Genomic DNA, 17683 nt, shown 5'->3' on the forward strand with positions numbered 1-17683 from the left:
GTGAAGACTTCCCTGGGGGTTGTTTTCTCCTAATAGTATAATAAGTGTTTCTTGACAAATCATTGGATGCATTTTCATTTTTCATACTCTCATGGTGAATCTTAGAATTAATTTTTTACCTTATTTATAAATTAAAATATAAATAAAAATGAATTTGATAGATCCTACTTAACTCAGGTCTCTTTCTTTTGAAATCTAATATTATTCTTTAGTTTAAACACAGACTGGAAAACAATACTATCATACCAAAATCTGGAAGAAAATTAAAGTACCCACTTTTATTCTTTTTACATAAATTGAACTATTTGTATATAGAGATTAAATTTATTGTCCTTTGAAGAATATCTGTTTATTTATCTACCTATGTATCTATCATCTATCTATCTATCTGTTTCTATACTAGTACACTTGGTATTTTAAAGTATTTACTCCAATTGGTGTATTGACTTCAATATTTAATACTTGAGGAAGCGTTTTTAATTGTTAGGACTACGACATTTCCATAATATAAGGCTATTTTTTAGTTTGTAAATCAAATAGTAACAAAGTTATCCCACAGTCCCAGGGGCTTATACTATTGAGATCTGATTCAGTTTCCGATGGAAGAGATTGGTAGGGAGGTAGGTTTGATCTGATGGGACCACTATATAAAAATCAAGGATATTTACAAAGAATTTCTCTGAGAATCAAGACAATCACTTGGCTGCCTTGTCTTTAATATTAAGAGTCAGATCTCATCAAGATAATGGTATCTTTCTACTCAATGGGTAGTTTTTATTCCTTCATACTGAGCAGCACAGAGAGGAACAGGAAATGAGGATTAGAAAAAGAGACCTCTGGGTAAATAATCCATCCAAATTCATCTGGATTTGGCGAACTAAGTAACAGTACATATTTTTGAACCTACAATAATTATTTCCCTAAGAATAGCTGTATTGGACTCATCTGCCTCTAAATGCCAGCATGTGAGTGATTAAATAGAGGTATTTGACGAAGTCCCCTCCTCAACTTTTAAGTTAACTAACATCCCCAGAAACAGAATTTTTTCCCCCTAAGTTTTCACGTATTTCATGTCAGGATACAACTGGAGGTCAAATTTCATTTTGCCATGAATATTTTGGGATTGTTTACTTTTGTATATTTGTTTAAATATAAGATTGCTCTTTTTCTTTATGGGGAAGAGACCTTTTAAATTTTGTTTTGTTTTGGTTTTGTTTGGGGGGAGGAGACATTTTATATTAAAGCAATCTGACCTCCTTTGTCATTGCACTGGTCTTTAGCTTTTTAACAGAGTCGTTTGCTTCCTTAAGTCTCTAGGTACATACTGTTGATTGCTTTTATGTGCTACTACTTGATAGGAGCAAAGATATTTCAAGCTTTGGAGACAGACATTCAGGAAGAGTTGAAAAATTCCTTTCTGGATGCTGAAACAGCCTTAATGCAGAACTATGTCAACATAACTTCAGAAGAACTTGAAATCTTTTTGCAGGTAAGAGATAAAGGGGTTTCGTTTGGAGAGTTATAAATTTGCCAATCGTGTGAAAGAGAGCTGTAGATAGAAGACTTTATAGAATGCCTTCCTGTGTGTTTTTACCTAAATAGCACTAATTTCCTGTCATCTGAAGAGTGATGGAAAAAAAAGACAAGGTCTTATAGTAATAGGAAACATAAAGACAACAGTAAAAGAATGTAAAGGGGTAAGACTGATACAGATAAGAGGAAAAATTACAGAGCAGACATCACAAGGGTATAGGAACTACATAAGATATCCTGAGGGTCAGGGGAGAAAAAATAGCATTGGACTAAGTGTACCAATGATAACAATTATAAAACAAAACACTTATTACAAAGAGAATGGAAAACAGAGCAGGGTAAGCTAAGGAGGCAGAACCCAAAAGGGGATGACCATTTAAAGAAAGCACATAAATACACTACCATGTGTAAAACAGATAGCTAGTGGGAACCTGCTGTAAGGCACAGGGAGCTCAGCTCAGTGCCCTGTGATGACCTAGATGGGTGGGATGGTGGGGGGTGGGGGTGGGAGAGAGGTCCAAGAGGGAGGGGATATAGGTACACATACAGCTGATTCACTTCATTGTACAACAGAAACTAACACAACATTGTAAAGCAATTATACTCCAATAAAAAAAATTAAAAAAATATTAAATTACATTAAAAATATAATAAAAATAAAAAAGAAAGAAAGCATGTGAGTTGAGTTTCGAATTTACTTGTCCTTTCCTCTGTGAGCACTATCCCATTAACCCAGCTTGGTGAGGGGAAAATGAGCCCTAGCAGAAAGCAGCAATTTTACTGGGCTGAAGCATCAGGAAGTCAGAACCTGGGGACTCTAACAGTGATTGGAATTTGAGAAGAAAATCACAAAGAGGAGAAATCTTCAGAGTGAGAAAGTCCCCAAATTCTAAATCTGCTATGAATTCCTCTCAAGCTTTTGGTCCACTCCTAAATTGTGCATGTGTAAAGCAAGACCTCAGAAAAACAAAAACAAATGAAAGCAGCATCTGTGATTGTAAAGAATTATGCAGAGACTTCAGCAGCAGTCTGGTGCTGGGGAGACAGAAATCAGAATTTAAGGCTCAACAAGTTAGAGGGATTTGGTAAACACTCTAGGCCTTCTATTGGGATCCCAGAAACAACACACCTTATAAGTAAAACTGAAAATAGAGCAAGCCCTAACAAAGTATAAAATTAACTCTCAACAGATCAAGGGTGATCTGCTGGTATTCCATCTGCCTGCGAAATAAAACCCAAAACCATCTTTTAAGGAACATAGCAACATTCAGAGTTTCTACAAGTTTTCATGTACAGTGGCCAACATCCAATTAAAAATTAGGAAGTATGGGCTTCCTTGATGGCGCAGTGGTTGGGCGTCTGCCTGCCAATGCAGGGGACATGGGTTCGAGCCCTGGTCTGGGAAGATCCCACATGCTGTGGAGCAACTAGGCCCGTGAGCCACAACTACTGAGCCTGCACGTCTGGAGCTTGTGTTCCGTAACAAGAGAGGCCACGATAGTGAGAGGCCCGCGCACGGCGATGAAGAGTGGCCCCCGCTTGCCTCAACTAGAGAAAGCCCTTGCACAGAAACGAAGACCCAATACAGCTAAAAATAAATAAATAAATAAATAATAAAAATGATAAAAATAAAGGAATTCCTTAAAAATTAGGAAGTATGATTAAAAGTAGAAACAATTGACTGGAAACTAAGTGAAACTACAGACATTAGAAAGAGACTCACCAAAAATTTGATATGAAGGTACTATCTAAAGACTTTAAAATAGGGGGCGCCTTCAAGATGGCAGAGGAATAAGACGTGGAGATCACCTTCCTCCCCACAAATACATCAAAATTACATCTACATGTGGAACAGCTCCTACAAACACCTACTGAACGCTGGCAGAAGACTTCAGACTTTCCAAAAGGCAAGAAACTCCCCACGTACCGGGATAGGGCAAAAGAAAAAGAAAAATCAGAGACAAAAGAATAGGGACAGGACCTGCACCTCGGGGAGAGAGCCGTGAAGGAGGAAAAGTTTCCAAACACTAGGAAGCCCCTTCACTGGCAGGGACAGGGGGATGGGTGGTGGGGGAAGCTTCGGAGCCACGGAGGAGAGCGCAGCAACAGGGGTGCAGAGGGCAAAGTGGAGAGATTCCCGCACAGAGGATCGGTGCCGACCAGCACTCACCAGCCCGAGAGGCTTGTCTGCTCACCCACCGGGGCGGGCGGGGGCTGGGAGCTGAGGCTTGGGCTTCGGAGTTCACATCCCAGGGAGAGGACTGCGGTTGACTGCGTGAACACCACCTGAAGGGGGCTAGTGCACCACAGCTAGCCAGGAGGGAGTCCAGGAAAAACTCTGGAACTGCCTAAGAGGCAAGAGACCATTGTTTCAGGGTGAGAGAGGAGAGGGGATTCAGAGCACCGCCTAAACAAGCTCCAGAGATGGGTGTGAACCGTGGCTATCAGTGCAGACACCAGAGACGGGCATGAAATGCTAAGGCTGCTGCTACAGCCACCAAGAAGCCTGTGTGCAAGCACAGGTCACTATCCACACCTCCCTTCCTGGGAGCCTGTGCAGCCTGCCACTGCCAGGGTCCCATGATCCAGGGACACCTTCCCCAGGAGAACGCATGGTGCACCTCAGGCTGGTGCAACGTCTTGCTGGCCTCTGCCACCGCAGGCTTGCCCCACATTCTGTACCCCTCCCTCCCCCCGGCCTGAGTGAGCCAGAGCCCCCTAATCAGCTGCTACTTTAACCCCATCCTGTCTGAGCAAAGAACAGATGCCCTCAGGTGACCTACAGGCAGAGATGGGGTCAAATCCAAAGCTGAACCCCAGGAGCTGTGCAAACAAAGAAGAGAAATGGAAATCTCTCCCAGAAGCCTCAGGAGCAGCGGATTAAATCCCCACAGTCAACTTGTTGTACACTCCATCTCTGATATATCTGAATAGATAACGAATCATCCCAAAATTGAAGCGGTGGACTTTGGGAGCAACTGTAGACTTGGAGTTCGCTTTCTGCATCCAAATTGTTTCTGGTTTTATGTTTATCTTAGTTTAGTATTTAGAGCTTATTATCATTGGTAGATTTGTTTACTGATTTGGTTGCTCTCTTCCTTTTTTTATTTTATATACATATATATTTTTTCTTTCCTTTTTCTCTTTTTATGAGTGTATGTGTATGCTTCGTTGTGTGATTTTGCCTGTATAGCTTTGTTTTGCCATTTGTCCTGGGGTTCTAACTGTCCGTTTATGTTTTGTTTTTTTTTCTTAGTATACTTTTTAGGGCTTGTTATCATTGGTGGATTTGTTTTTTGCTTTGGTTGCTCTCTTCTTTCTTTCTCTCTCTTTTTTTTTTATTACTTCTTAATTTTTTTATTTCTAATAATTTTTTTCTATTTTAGTAACTTTATTTTTTAATTTTCTCTCTCTCTCTCCTTTTCTTTCTTGCTTTCTTTTTCTCTCTTTTCTTCTGAGACACTTGGCTGACAGGGTCTTGGTACTCTGGCCGGCTGTCAGGCCTGAGCCTCTGAGGTGGGAGAGCCGAGTGTAGGACATTGGCCAAACAGAGACCTCTCAGCCCCATGTAATAGCAAAAGGCAAAAGCTCTCCCAGAGACCTCCATCTCAACACTAAGACCCAGCTCCACTCAACGATCAGCAAGCTCCAGTGCTGGACACCCTATGCCAAACAACTGGCAAGACAGGAACATAAACCCACCCACTAGCACAGAGGCTGCCTAAAATCACAATAAGTTCAGGCACCCCAAAACACACCACTAGACCTGGTCCTGCCCACCAGAAAGACAAGATCCAGCCTCATCCACCAGAACACAGGCACCAGTCCCCTCCACCAGGAAGCCTACCCAACCCACTGAACCAACCTCACCCACTGGGGGCAGACATCAAAAACAATGGGAACTATTAACCTGCAGCCTGCAAAATGGAGACCCCAAAAACAGTAAGTTAAGCAAAATGAGAAAACAGAGAAATACACAGCAGATGAAGGAGCAAGGTAAAAACCCACCAGACCAAACTAATGAAGAGGAAATAGGCAGTCTACCTGAAAAGAATTCAGAGTAGTGATAGTAAAGATGATCCAAAATCTTGGAAATAGAATGGAGAAAATAAAAGAAACGTTTAACAAGGACCTAGAAGAACTAAAGAGCAAACAAACAACAATGAACAACACAATAAATGAAATTAAAAATTCTCTAGAAGGAATCAATAGCAGAATAACTGAGGCAGAAGAATGGATAAGTGATCTGGAAGACAAAATAGTGGAAATAACTACCAAGAGCAGAATAAAGAAAAAAGAATGAAAAGAATTGAGGACAATCTCAGAGACCTTTGGGACAACATTAAACACAACAACATTCGAATTTTAGGGGTCCCAGAAGGAGAAGAGAAAGAAAAAAGGGACTGAGAAAATATTTGAAGTGATTATAGTTGAAAATTTCCCTAATATGGGTAAGGAAATAGTCAATCAAGTCCAGGAAGCACAGAGAGTCCCATACAGGAAAAATCCAAGAAGAAACATGCCAAGACACATATTAATCAAACTATCAAAAATTAAATATAAAGAAGAAATATTAAAAGCAGCAAGGGAAAAGCAACAATTAACATACAAGGGAATCCCCATAAGGTTAACAGCTGATCTTTCAGCAGAAATTCTGCAAGCCAGAAGGGAGTGGCAGGACGTATTTGAAGTGATGAAAGGGAAAAACCTACAACCAAGATTACTCTGCCCAGCAAGGATCTCATTCAGATTCGACAGAGAAAGTAAAACCTTTACAGACAAGCAAAAGCTAAGTGAATTCAGCACCACCAAACCAGCTCTACAACAAATGCTAAAAGAAATTCTCTGGACAGGAAACACAAGAGAAGGAAAAGATTTACAATAAAAAAACCCAAAACAATTAAGAAGATTGTAATAGGAACATACATATCGATAACTACCTTAAATGTAAATGGAATAAATGCTCCAACCAAAAGACACAGACTGGCTGAATGGATACAAAAACAAGACCCATACATATGCTCTCTACAAGAGACCCACTTCAGACCTAGGGACACATACAGACTGAAAGTGAGGGGATGGAAAAAGATATTCCATGCAAATGGAAATCAAAAGAAAGCTGGGGTAGCAATTCTCATATCACACAAAATAGACTTTAAAATAAAGACTATTACAAGAGACAAAAAAGGACACCACATAATGTCAAGGCATCAACCAAGAAGAAGATATAACAACTGTAAATATTTATGCACCCAACATAGGAGACCCTCAATACATTAGGCAAATGCTAACAGCCATAAAAGGGGAAATCGACAGTAACACAATCATAGTAGGAGACTTTAACACCCCACTTTCACCAATGGACAGATCATCCAAAATGAAAATAAATAAGGAAACACAAGCTTTAAATGATACATTAAACAAGATGGACTAAATTGATATTTATAGGACATTCCACCCAAAAACAGCAGATTACACTTTCTTCTCAAGTGCTCATGGAACATTCTCCAGGATAGATCATATCTTGGGTCACAAATCAAGCCTTGGTAAATTTAAGAATATTGAAATCGTATCAAGTAACAACACTATGAGACTAGATATCAATTACAGGAAAAAACCTGTAAAAAATACAAACACATGGAGGCTAAACAATACACTACTTAATAACCAAGAGATCACTGAAGAAATCAAAGAGGAAATCAAAAAATACCTAGAAACAAATGACAATGAAAACACGATGACCCAAAACCTATGGGACACAGTGAAAGCAGTTCTAAGAGGGAAGTTTGTAGCAATACAATCCTACCTCAAGAAACAAGAAACATCTCAAATAAACAACCTAATCTTACCTAAAGCAATTAGAGAAAGAAGAACAAAAAATCCCCAAGGTTAGCAGAAGGAAAGAAATCATAAAGACCACATCAGAAATAAATGAAAAAGAAATGAAGGAAACAATAGCAAAGATCAATAAAACTAAAAGTTGGTTCTTTCAGAATATAAGCAAAGTTGATAACCCATTAGCCAGACTCATCAAGAAAAAAAGGGAGAAGACTCAAATCAATAGAATTAGAAATGAAAAAGGAGAACTAACAACTGACACTGCAGAAATACAAAAGGATCATCAGAGATTACTACAAGCAACTATATGCCAATAAAACGGACAACCTGGAAGAAATGGACAAATTCTTAGAAAAGCACAACCTTCTGAGACTGAACCAGAAAGAAATAGAAAATATAAACAGACCAATCACAAGCACTGAAATTGAAACTGTGATTAAAAATCTTCCAACAAACAAAAGCCCAGGACCAGATGGCTTCACAGGAGAATTCTATCAAACATTTAGAGATGAGCTAACACCTATCCTTCTCAAACTCTTCCAAAAAATTGCAGAGGGAGGAACACTCCCAAACTCATTCTACGAAGCCAGTATCACCCTGATACCGAAACCAGACAAAGATGCCATAAAAAAGAAAACTACAGGCCAATATCACTGATGAACAAAGATACAAAAATCCTCAACAAAATACTAGCAAACAGAATCCAGCAGTAAAAAGGATCATACACCATGATCAAGTGGGGTTTATCCCAGGAATGCAAGGATTCCTCAATATACGCAAATCAATCAACATGATACACCATATTAACAATATGAAGGAGAAAAACCATATGATCATGTCAATAGATGCAGAAAAAGCTTTTGACAAAATTCAACACCCATTTATGATAAAAAACCTCCAGAAAGTAGGCATAGAGGGAACTTACCTCAACATAATAAAGGCCATATATGACAAACCCACAGCCAACATCATCCTCAATGGTGAAAAAGTGAAACCATTTCTACTAAGATCAGGAATAAGACAACGTTGCCCACTCTCACCACTATTATTCAACATAGTTTTGGAAGTTTTAGCCACAGCAATCAGAGAAGAAAAACAAATAAAAGGAATCCAAATCGGAGAAGAAGAAGTAAAACTGTCACTGTTGCAGATGACATGATACTATACATAGAGAATCCTAAAGATGCTACCAGAAAACTACTAGAGCTAATCAGTGAATTTGGTAAAGTAGCAGGACACAAAATTAATGCACAGAAATCTCTTGCATTCCTATACACTAAATGATGAAAACTCTGAAAGAAAAATTAAGGAAACACTCCCATTTACCATTGCAACAAAAAGAATAAAATACCTAGGAATAAACCCACCTAAGGAGACAAAAGACCTGTATGCAGAAAACTATAAGACACTGATGAAAGAAATTAAAGATGATACAAACAGATGGAGAGATATACCATGTTCTTGGATTGGAAGAATCAACATTGTGAAAATGACTATACTACCCAAAGCAATCTACAGATTCAATACAATCCCTATCAAACTACCACTTGCATTTTTCACAGAACTAGAACAAAAAATTTCACAATTTGTATGGAAACACAAAAGACCCTGAATAGCCAAAGCAATCTTGAGAAAGAAAAACAGAGCTGGAGGAATCAGGCTCCCTGACTTCAGACTATACTACAAAGCTACAGTAATCAAGACAGTATGGTACTGGCACAAAAACAGAAATATAGAACAATGGACCAGGATAGAAAGTCCAGAAATAAACCCAAGCACATATGGTCACCTTATCTTTGATAAAGGAGGCAAGAATATACAATGGAGAAAAGACAGCCTCTTCAATAAGTGGTGCTAGGAAAACTGGACAGCTACATGTAAAAGAATGCAATTAGAACACTCCCTAACACCATACACAAAAATAAACTCAAAATGGATTAAAGACCTAAATGTAAGTCCAGACACTATCAAACTCTTAGAGGAAAACACAGGCAGAACACTCCATGACATAAATCACAGCAAGATCCTTTATGACCCACCTCCTAGAGAAATGGAAATAAAAACACAAATAAACAAATGGGACCTAATGAAACTTAAAAGCTTTTGCACAGCAAAAGAAACCATAAACAAGATGAAAAGACAACCCTCAGAATGGGAGAAAATATTTGCAAATGAAGCAACTGACAAAGGATTAATCTCCAGAATTTACAAGCAGCTCATGCAGCTCAGTATCAAAAAAACAAACAACTCAATCCAAAAATGGGCAGAAGACCTAAATAGACATTTCTCCAAAGAAGATATACAGATTGCCAACAAATACATGAAAGGATGCTCAGCATCACTAAGAGAAATGCAAATCAAAACTACAATGAGGTATCACCTCACATCAGTCAGAATGGCCACCATCAAAAAATCTACAAACAATAAATGCTGGAGTGGGTGTGGAGAAAAGGGGACACTCTTGCCCTGTTGGTGGGAATGTAAATTGATACAGCCACTATGGAGAACAGTATGGAGTTTCCTCAAAAAACTAAAAATAGAACTACCATACGACCCAGCAATCCCACTACTGGACATATACCCTGAGAAAACCATAATTCAAAAAGGGTCATGTACCACAATATTCATTGCAGCTCCATTTACAGTAGCCAGGACGTGGAAGCGACCGAAGTGTCCATTGACAGATGAATGGATAAAGAAGATGTGGCACATATATACAATGGGATATTACTCAGCCATAAAAAGAAACGAAATTGAGTTCTTTGAAATGAGGTGGATAGACCGAGAGTCTGTCATACAAAGTGAAGTAAGTCAGAAAGAGAAAAACAAATACCGTATGCTAACACATGTATATGGAATCTAAAAAAAAAAAAAAAGGTCATGAAGAACCTAGGGGCAGGACAGGAATAAAGACACAGACCTACTAGAGAAAGGACTTGAGGACATGGGGAGGGGGCGGAGGGTAAGCTGGGACGAAGTGAGAGTGTCATGGACATATATACACTACCAAATGTAAAATAGACAGCTGGTGGGAAGCAGCCACAGAGCACAGGGAGATCAGCTCGGTGCTTTGTGTCCACCTAGAGGGGCGGGATAGGGTGGGTGGGAGGGAGACGCAAGAGGGAGGAGATATGGGGATGTATGTATATGTATAGCTGATTCACTTTGTTATAAAGCAGAAACTAACACAACATTGTAAAGCAATTATACTCCAATAAAGATGTTAAAAAAATATAGACTTTAAAATAAGTGTGGTTAATAGTTTAAGAAACTCTAGGAAAGGATAGAGAATTATAGGAAATGTCTGGAATTCTAAAAGAGCATTAGACCAATATTATGGAGATGCAAAACAGATTAGTGGTTACCAGAATTTAGGGATAGAGGATGGTGGTGGTAGATGTGACTGAAAAGGGTAGCATGAGGGAGATCTTTGTGTTTTGTTGATAGAATAGCCCTGTATCTTGATTGTGGTGGTGGTGACATAAATCATTATGTTTTTTAAAAATAACAACTTTATTGAAATCTTATACAATTCAGTTATTTAAAGTTTACAATTCAATGGTTTTTAGTATATTCAGAGTTGTGCAAGTATTGTTTTATGCTATTTTTGTTATTTTTGCTGTCAGAGTTTTGCAAATCTTACAAAGAGCATTGGGAAGAAAATCAACCTTTCTCCCCTCCCCTCCTCTCCTCTCCCTGTTTCCTTCCTTCTTTCTTTCCTTCCTTCTTTCCTTCCTTCCTTCCTCCCTTCCTCCCCTTCCCCATCCTGACTCCCTCCTTTCCTTCCTTTCTTCCTTTAATAACTATTACGTGTATCTATCTGGCTCATGTTTAATGAATGATGCTGAGTTTGACGTACCTTTGGGATTTTTATGTGAAAGGCGACATTCATCCCCATGCAGATTGCCCCGATTTTTCTTTTGAGTTTTGAGTATATATATATTCTTTTTCAGATTCTTCTCCTTAATAGGTTATTACAAAATATTGGGTATAGCTTCCTGTGCTATACTGTTTCTTTAGCAATCGATATCATTTATGTCTTTCAGAAATTCTTCACAAATCAGATTTACCTGTGCTTCTTGCTTTTCAATATTGTGTTTCATTATTTTGTATAATTTTAGTGTTATTTTAATGGAACTTTAGGTGAGCAGGCAAGAAGAAAAGCGTCCATTCCGCTACTTTAAATCATGGGTAGCCCTAATGAGGTCTTTATGCCTTTCTTTGTATACTGTGTACAAATTTAGGTGCCCGCCATTTCAATCAGAAATCCACACACTCCTTCCTATAGATTTACTCAAAGACTTGGCCGTAATTAAAACTTACTAATCTGTCCTCACCTAACGTAACGATTTGCCACAGTTGATTTCTCTCTCCCTCTTGATAACCTTCTTCACATGGCTCCCAAGACCTCACACTCTAATTCTGATTTTCCTCCTATATTACCAGTTGTTCCTTCTTAGTTCTCTTTGCTGGTCCCATTCTTCTCAATAATTCCTTACTGTTGAATGACTCCTGGGCTCAGCCCTCAGACCTTTCCTGTTTTCTATTTAAACTCATTTCCTTTGTGGTTCATCTATCCCATGGCCTTATATACCATGTACACGCCAGTAACTCCCATATTTATATTTTCAGCTGAGGCCTTTCTCACAAATTCCAGATTGCATATCCACTTGCCTATTGGAAATCTCCACTTGAACATCCAGCAGGCTACTCAGACTCATCATTTCCAAAAATGGACACCTGCATTTTTCCTTTCAGAAGGAAAATCTGTCACCACCCCCAACCACTTCAGCCTTCCTCACCCTTGGTTGATGGCAGCTCCATCGGGTGAGAAGACTGAGAGTCATCCATGACTCTGCTCTTTCTAGACTCAGTGTTAATCTCTGAGTGTTAAATCCTGCTGGCTGGGGCTTCAGAAACATGCTCCGCATCACCATCACTGCTGCCATCTGGTCTCACTGAGCCAGCACCTGGTTGGTCTCTTCTGGAGCATCCAGAGTTCTGCAATATTCTTCTCACTGAGCCAGCACCTGGTTGGTCTCTTCTGGAGCATCCAGAGTTCTGCAATATTCTCCTAACAGATCTGGCTTCAACTTTGCTCTCTATATTCCCTTTTAAATACAGCAGCCAAAGTAATCCTTTTGGTATCTTTCTGGTATGTGAGTCACTTTCTCTGCTCATTACCTTCCAGTGACCCTTCCCGTTTCATTCAGATTTATATTTTTGAATTTTATTTATTTTTTATACAGCAGGTTCTTATTACTTATCTATTATATATCTATATATTAGTGTATATACGTCAATCCCAATGCAGATTGAAAGCTCCAGTTCTTTGATCTTACATTATCTGGTTCTCCTCCTCTGCTTCCTCTCTTACTTCCTCTCCCTCTTCTATTATTCTGCCCTCAACCTTCCTCTAGTCACGCTGCTTGCGGTTTCTAGACTATTCCAGGGTCTTACTTAAGGCTCTTACCTTTGATCTGGTTATTTCCTCTGCTAGGAATGCTCTTTCCTCAAATACTTGTTTGGCTAAATTTCTCACTGCCTTCAAGTCTTGTTCCGTTTTCTATTCTCAGTGACGCTTTCCCTGACTATCTCCCTCTCCAACACTTCCATTCCACTTTGTTCTCCTTAACTCTTATCCCTTCTTAACATATTATATAACTGTGTTTATTTCCCCTTGCTAGAATCTAAATTCCACAAAGGTGGATTTTTTTTTCTACATTGTTTTAAGGGAAAGGTCGCACATTTCATCAAATTAACGCTTACCTTTTTTGTTTGAACTTGTAGATGCTGAGTTTTTCTATAAAACATGGAATAATCCCCTTAAGAACTGGAGCTGTTTATTTTAGTTGGGATTTTAGGAACTCTTTTTCATTTGTGGCATCTACATTAAGCACAATAGGTGAGTAAGGTGCTTTATTTTTAGTTTTAGTTTTATTTTTTATTTAGGATGCCAACCATTTAAATTTTTTATCATAGCATGGAACTTTGTCTACATGAACCATAACCCTTCAACCTGCAAATTCAGAACATGCTTTTATTTTTAAGATGACGTTGCATCAGTACACGTAGCTTCCCCTTTACTTCGTATTTTTAAATCATTTGTCTCTTCCATAACAAGTTCTATGTGCCTATTCTCTTCAGTGGGTGGTCTTGGCAATGGCATTTCTACCTAGTCTTCCAACATACTGGTGAGATAAGAAGCAAAGCTGGAACCAGCCAGATTTTCCACGATTTTTGATAAACTACGATGTCTAAAAGTTTCTCTGGAATTCAGCTATATTTTAGATAAAGAATTGTGTGACTTAAAAACCAAAAGTTACCATAGGTTTCTGCTAAACTTCAGACAATTCTACGATAGTTTATTATCAACCAAGAGCCAGTAGGATTTACAAAAAGAGTAAGCATAGCTTAAGATAGCTGTAGCCAAAGACTCTCAGAAGATTCCTGGGAAATACCAGTTTAGACTACCCGAGACCTCTGGCACTGCCATGGAATTTTCCTTCTCACGGGAATAGAGAAGATTAATAAGTGACGACTGTTATTCTCAGGTATGGCATACTGAGATCTATTTTCCCTTATTAAAAATAGGATGCGTATTTGCACTTATGGAGGATAAGTTGCAAGTTGCAACTTATGCCTGCAAATTTCCAGCAAAATGATCATATTTGTTTTGAAACCATTCTTGCTTGCATATTATATTTCAATAAAACAATTGGGAGGATCTTGCATTTCAGGGGTCCACATGAGGTCAGAGTGTTGGGATTGGATGTCACCATGACCCGTGGTTTCTGTCTTGAGGGGAAAATCCACACTTCTCACTTTTCTGGTCATTTCCTTAGGGGAAATTCCTGGATGTAAAATAACTGCATAATATGTTTTCTCTTAAAACCTGTGTGTGCTGCTGGGACTCTCTCTCATAAGAAAACATCAACAACAACAAAACATCAAAAGTGCATGTTCCAAGGATTACTAGTATTGAGCAGATTTAAATTTGTTTCTTATCATCCATCATGTTGTGGGTCAATTGCGCCCAGAACTCCTATGGGTCAGATATTCTGTGTCTTCTATGCTTTACTGGGGATCCCTCTAACGATCATATTCCTGAAATTTGTGAGTAATGCAATATTACGACCACTTTCAGGATTTGAGAAAGACCTTCAGAATATGGAAATGAAAGAGGTAATGTTTACTAAATGATTTTTTTTACATATGCTTAGATTCATAACCTTAAGTAGAATAAGTACACAACACTTACCACATTCTTGTTAAACACATGCTAAAAGAATCTATATATATGTGTAGGTATATATGTACATATGTGAGTGTGTGTCCTTGCTCTATTTTTTATGGAACTCCTAGATCAAGAAAAGGGTATTCAGACCAATATAACTATACAGTGTTTTATCTCTCCTCTTCAGAAAACAGGACTAATATTTCAAAAAGTACTTGTAAATAATATAGTATAAGTGCAATTTCACAACCATGATTTTATTTGATTCCCTGAACTACCCCCTGAGGTAAGTACAGTAAAATCTAACATCTCGATTTTCTAGAGGTAGTTATCAACTTAAATTCTTCTGATCCTAGGTTCTGAGCTGTTTTCTCTCACAATGTATTTGTCAACACTGCTAAGGGCAAGACTTTATTTAAGGCTATGATTTTATATATATATATATAATTAGAGGAAGCTGTTTGGAAAACTGTTAGTCAAATTTGTGTTGAGTTGGGGAAAAGTGAGATAAAGAGAGATGACATGGATGGATAGTCCATTCCTGATAGTCCAGGTGTTCCAGAAAGAGAGATGCTGAGAGGACAAGGACGGGTAAATTGTTTGCTCTTATTGCCTTGAGGAATTCCTGTGAACCAGGCTGCACTTTAGCGATGATCCCTTACACCTAACTAATTCAGTTTAAGGAGACAACTGAGGCAGCATGCTCCTTTTCCTTCCTGTCTGTATTCATATCCACTGGCTTAAGAGTGATAATTAAAAGGCCCCCTTGTTGTCTAAACAGGCCTGGTCTAAGCCAGCTGCCCCAGGCCTTCTTAGGAAAGAGCAGTGCTGAGTAAGAGTAGGTCCTGGCTGGTGTTTCTTCCCCAGTCTCAATGAAGTGGAGTCCAGAGAAAGAAACTCCTGGGAAATTATTTGACCACCTACCCTACAGTGGTAGTCAGTGAATTCTCTTGAACTTGACTCCTTCCTACAGGTAATTCTCTCTTGGAGGTGGATTCTGGGAGGAATGGACAAAAAGGAAAGAGCTTTGAGCATTCCTTAGGGACCAAAGAATCCTATGTGAAATAGTTCAACCAGAGAAGCTGCTTTCCCCTTCAAGGAAGACGATCAGACAGCATCTGCAAAGATTTTGCCCATCTTTTCCTAGAGCCATGTTATCAATCCTTGTAATTATGTCTGAGATCAAAGTTTTGGCCATTTCAGAGACTCAAGATCTCTTGAATGTTGCCTTTCAAAACCTACACAAAGCCAAAGTTGGGCCTTATTACATGTTTACAGACATGTCTAAACAAACTCATCAGACAGTCACTCAAGGGCACCAAATAATAGTATAACCCAGATAAAATTATATCAGTGATATAGAATGCTCTGAGCTTGTCACCATCATACAAAGTTAAACAAAAGGAGCTATTAACAGTAATTCCACAGAAAATGAAGTCCTCAATATCAATCTCCCCTTTTTCCCAAAGCTCTTTAAACAGTTCCAAAATACATATTAAAAGACAGCTATCTGTTTCTTCCATTTTCCTCTAATTCTGATCTATTCTGCTATGGGTATCTTATATAGGTTGGAGTATCTCCAAAGTTGATAACGAGTGTCTTTTTCCAAATTTGTGGAGAAAGAAGACATGTAAGAATTTTATAATATCAGTTCCATATCCCACCAAATTTAGACAGTACTGCAAATCCCACAATACAATGTAATCATTGCACTAAGCATATAATATGTGTTAAAATTTAAGGAAATATTTACGAGATGTCCCTTTACCGTAATAAATCAAAAAAAAAAAAAATAGGCATAGCTCTTTGCATAGTTTCTGTCCCATATGAGGTACTCTATAAGTAAAAGTTTAAAATATGTTATATCGAATATTGTTTTACTTGTCTGTCTCTCCCCTTATTCCTTCCAAAACTATAATCTCTGTGTGTACAAACTGTCTTATTTTTACATTGTATCTTGAGTATCGCCCATGGTGCTAACTAATAGGAAACACTCAATGAAGGCTTGTTGAATGAATTTTAATTATACCATAAAAAGCATTTAATCAATTAATATGATATAGAATTATAAATGGATTATCCAGTTTTTTAGGTGGGAAAATACATTTATTTTCTATTATAATTTGAGGTATTGCAATGTCTCTTAACAGAATATGATTATTTTATTTACTTCAAAAAGTTAATGTCCTGAACTTCCAGATGGTGATTGTCCATCCTACGCTTTTGCATAGTCACCCAGAGCTGGAGGTGAGAGTAAGAAGTTTACAAAGCAAAGAAACATTTTAGTATGAGACCTAGGGAGGGCAGCAAGAAAGGGATTGTTTTACATTAAAACAATGTAAAGTACAATGCATGAAGAGAGAAAACACAAATTAAGGGTTAGAAACAAAGACTCACAACAAAGATGATGATTCGGTTGATAGAGCTGGGGTATACTCCTAGATGCAAAGGAAACCTGCAAGTCAGAGTATGGTAGGATACACCAAGCAAGTCCTTGGTCAGGAAAGGATTTGTAAGGGGAAAATAGTGGTTGAGTCGACAATAGTTCTCTGATTGCTGCTGGGTTGATATTACCTTCCTACCTTCCCACCTTCCCACCTTCCCTCCTTCCCCTCTTTCCTTCCTCCCTCCATCCCTCCTCTCCCTTCCAGCCCTCCCCTCTCTTTCCTTCTTTCTTACTTTTGTTTTTCTTCTTTACTTTAGAGACAAATTAGAACTTACACGCTCCTCTTTTTCTTGGTAACTGGACTTTCCATTTTCATCCTGCTACCACCATTACTTTTCATGCATACAGAGGGCTGGACTTATAAGGAAGGATTATATTTTGCATTCATTTCCTTAAGTACCATTGGTTTTGGTGACTATGTAATAGGTATGTCAACTGATTTTAATCTTAGAATTGTATAGGTACTCACAGCCACAGAATCAATAGGATTTGAAGTAAACGTATAACCAGAAAAATAGCATTTATCTTATAGGAGTTAGGGTAGAGGTCAAAAAAATTCTAAAAACTTCCATCATCTGACAATCCACAAAAGAATCCAAAATAATTCCTTTCCATCCAACTTTCTCCTT

General features: G+C 38.3%; 1 long non-coding RNA gene across 1 annotated transcript; it reads right to left on the minus strand.

Annotated features, from left to right (window-relative positions):
* Nucleotides 1-414: 414 nt before the first annotated feature.
* LOC309626238 lies at nt 415-12475 on the minus strand. Its single transcript, XR_014243060.1, has 2 exons — nt 12402-12475; nt 415-12341 (listed from the first exon to the last, which is right to left on the minus strand). It is a non-coding gene; the product is annotated as an uncharacterized lncRNA (long non-coding RNA).
* Between the last annotated feature and the right edge of the window lie 5208 nt (nt 12476-17683).

This window comes from Balaenoptera borealis (genome assembly GCF_965194805.1).
Source record: "Balaenoptera borealis genome assembly, chromosome: 3".
NCBI lineage: Eukaryota > Metazoa > Chordata > Mammalia > Artiodactyla > Balaenopteridae > Balaenoptera > Balaenoptera borealis.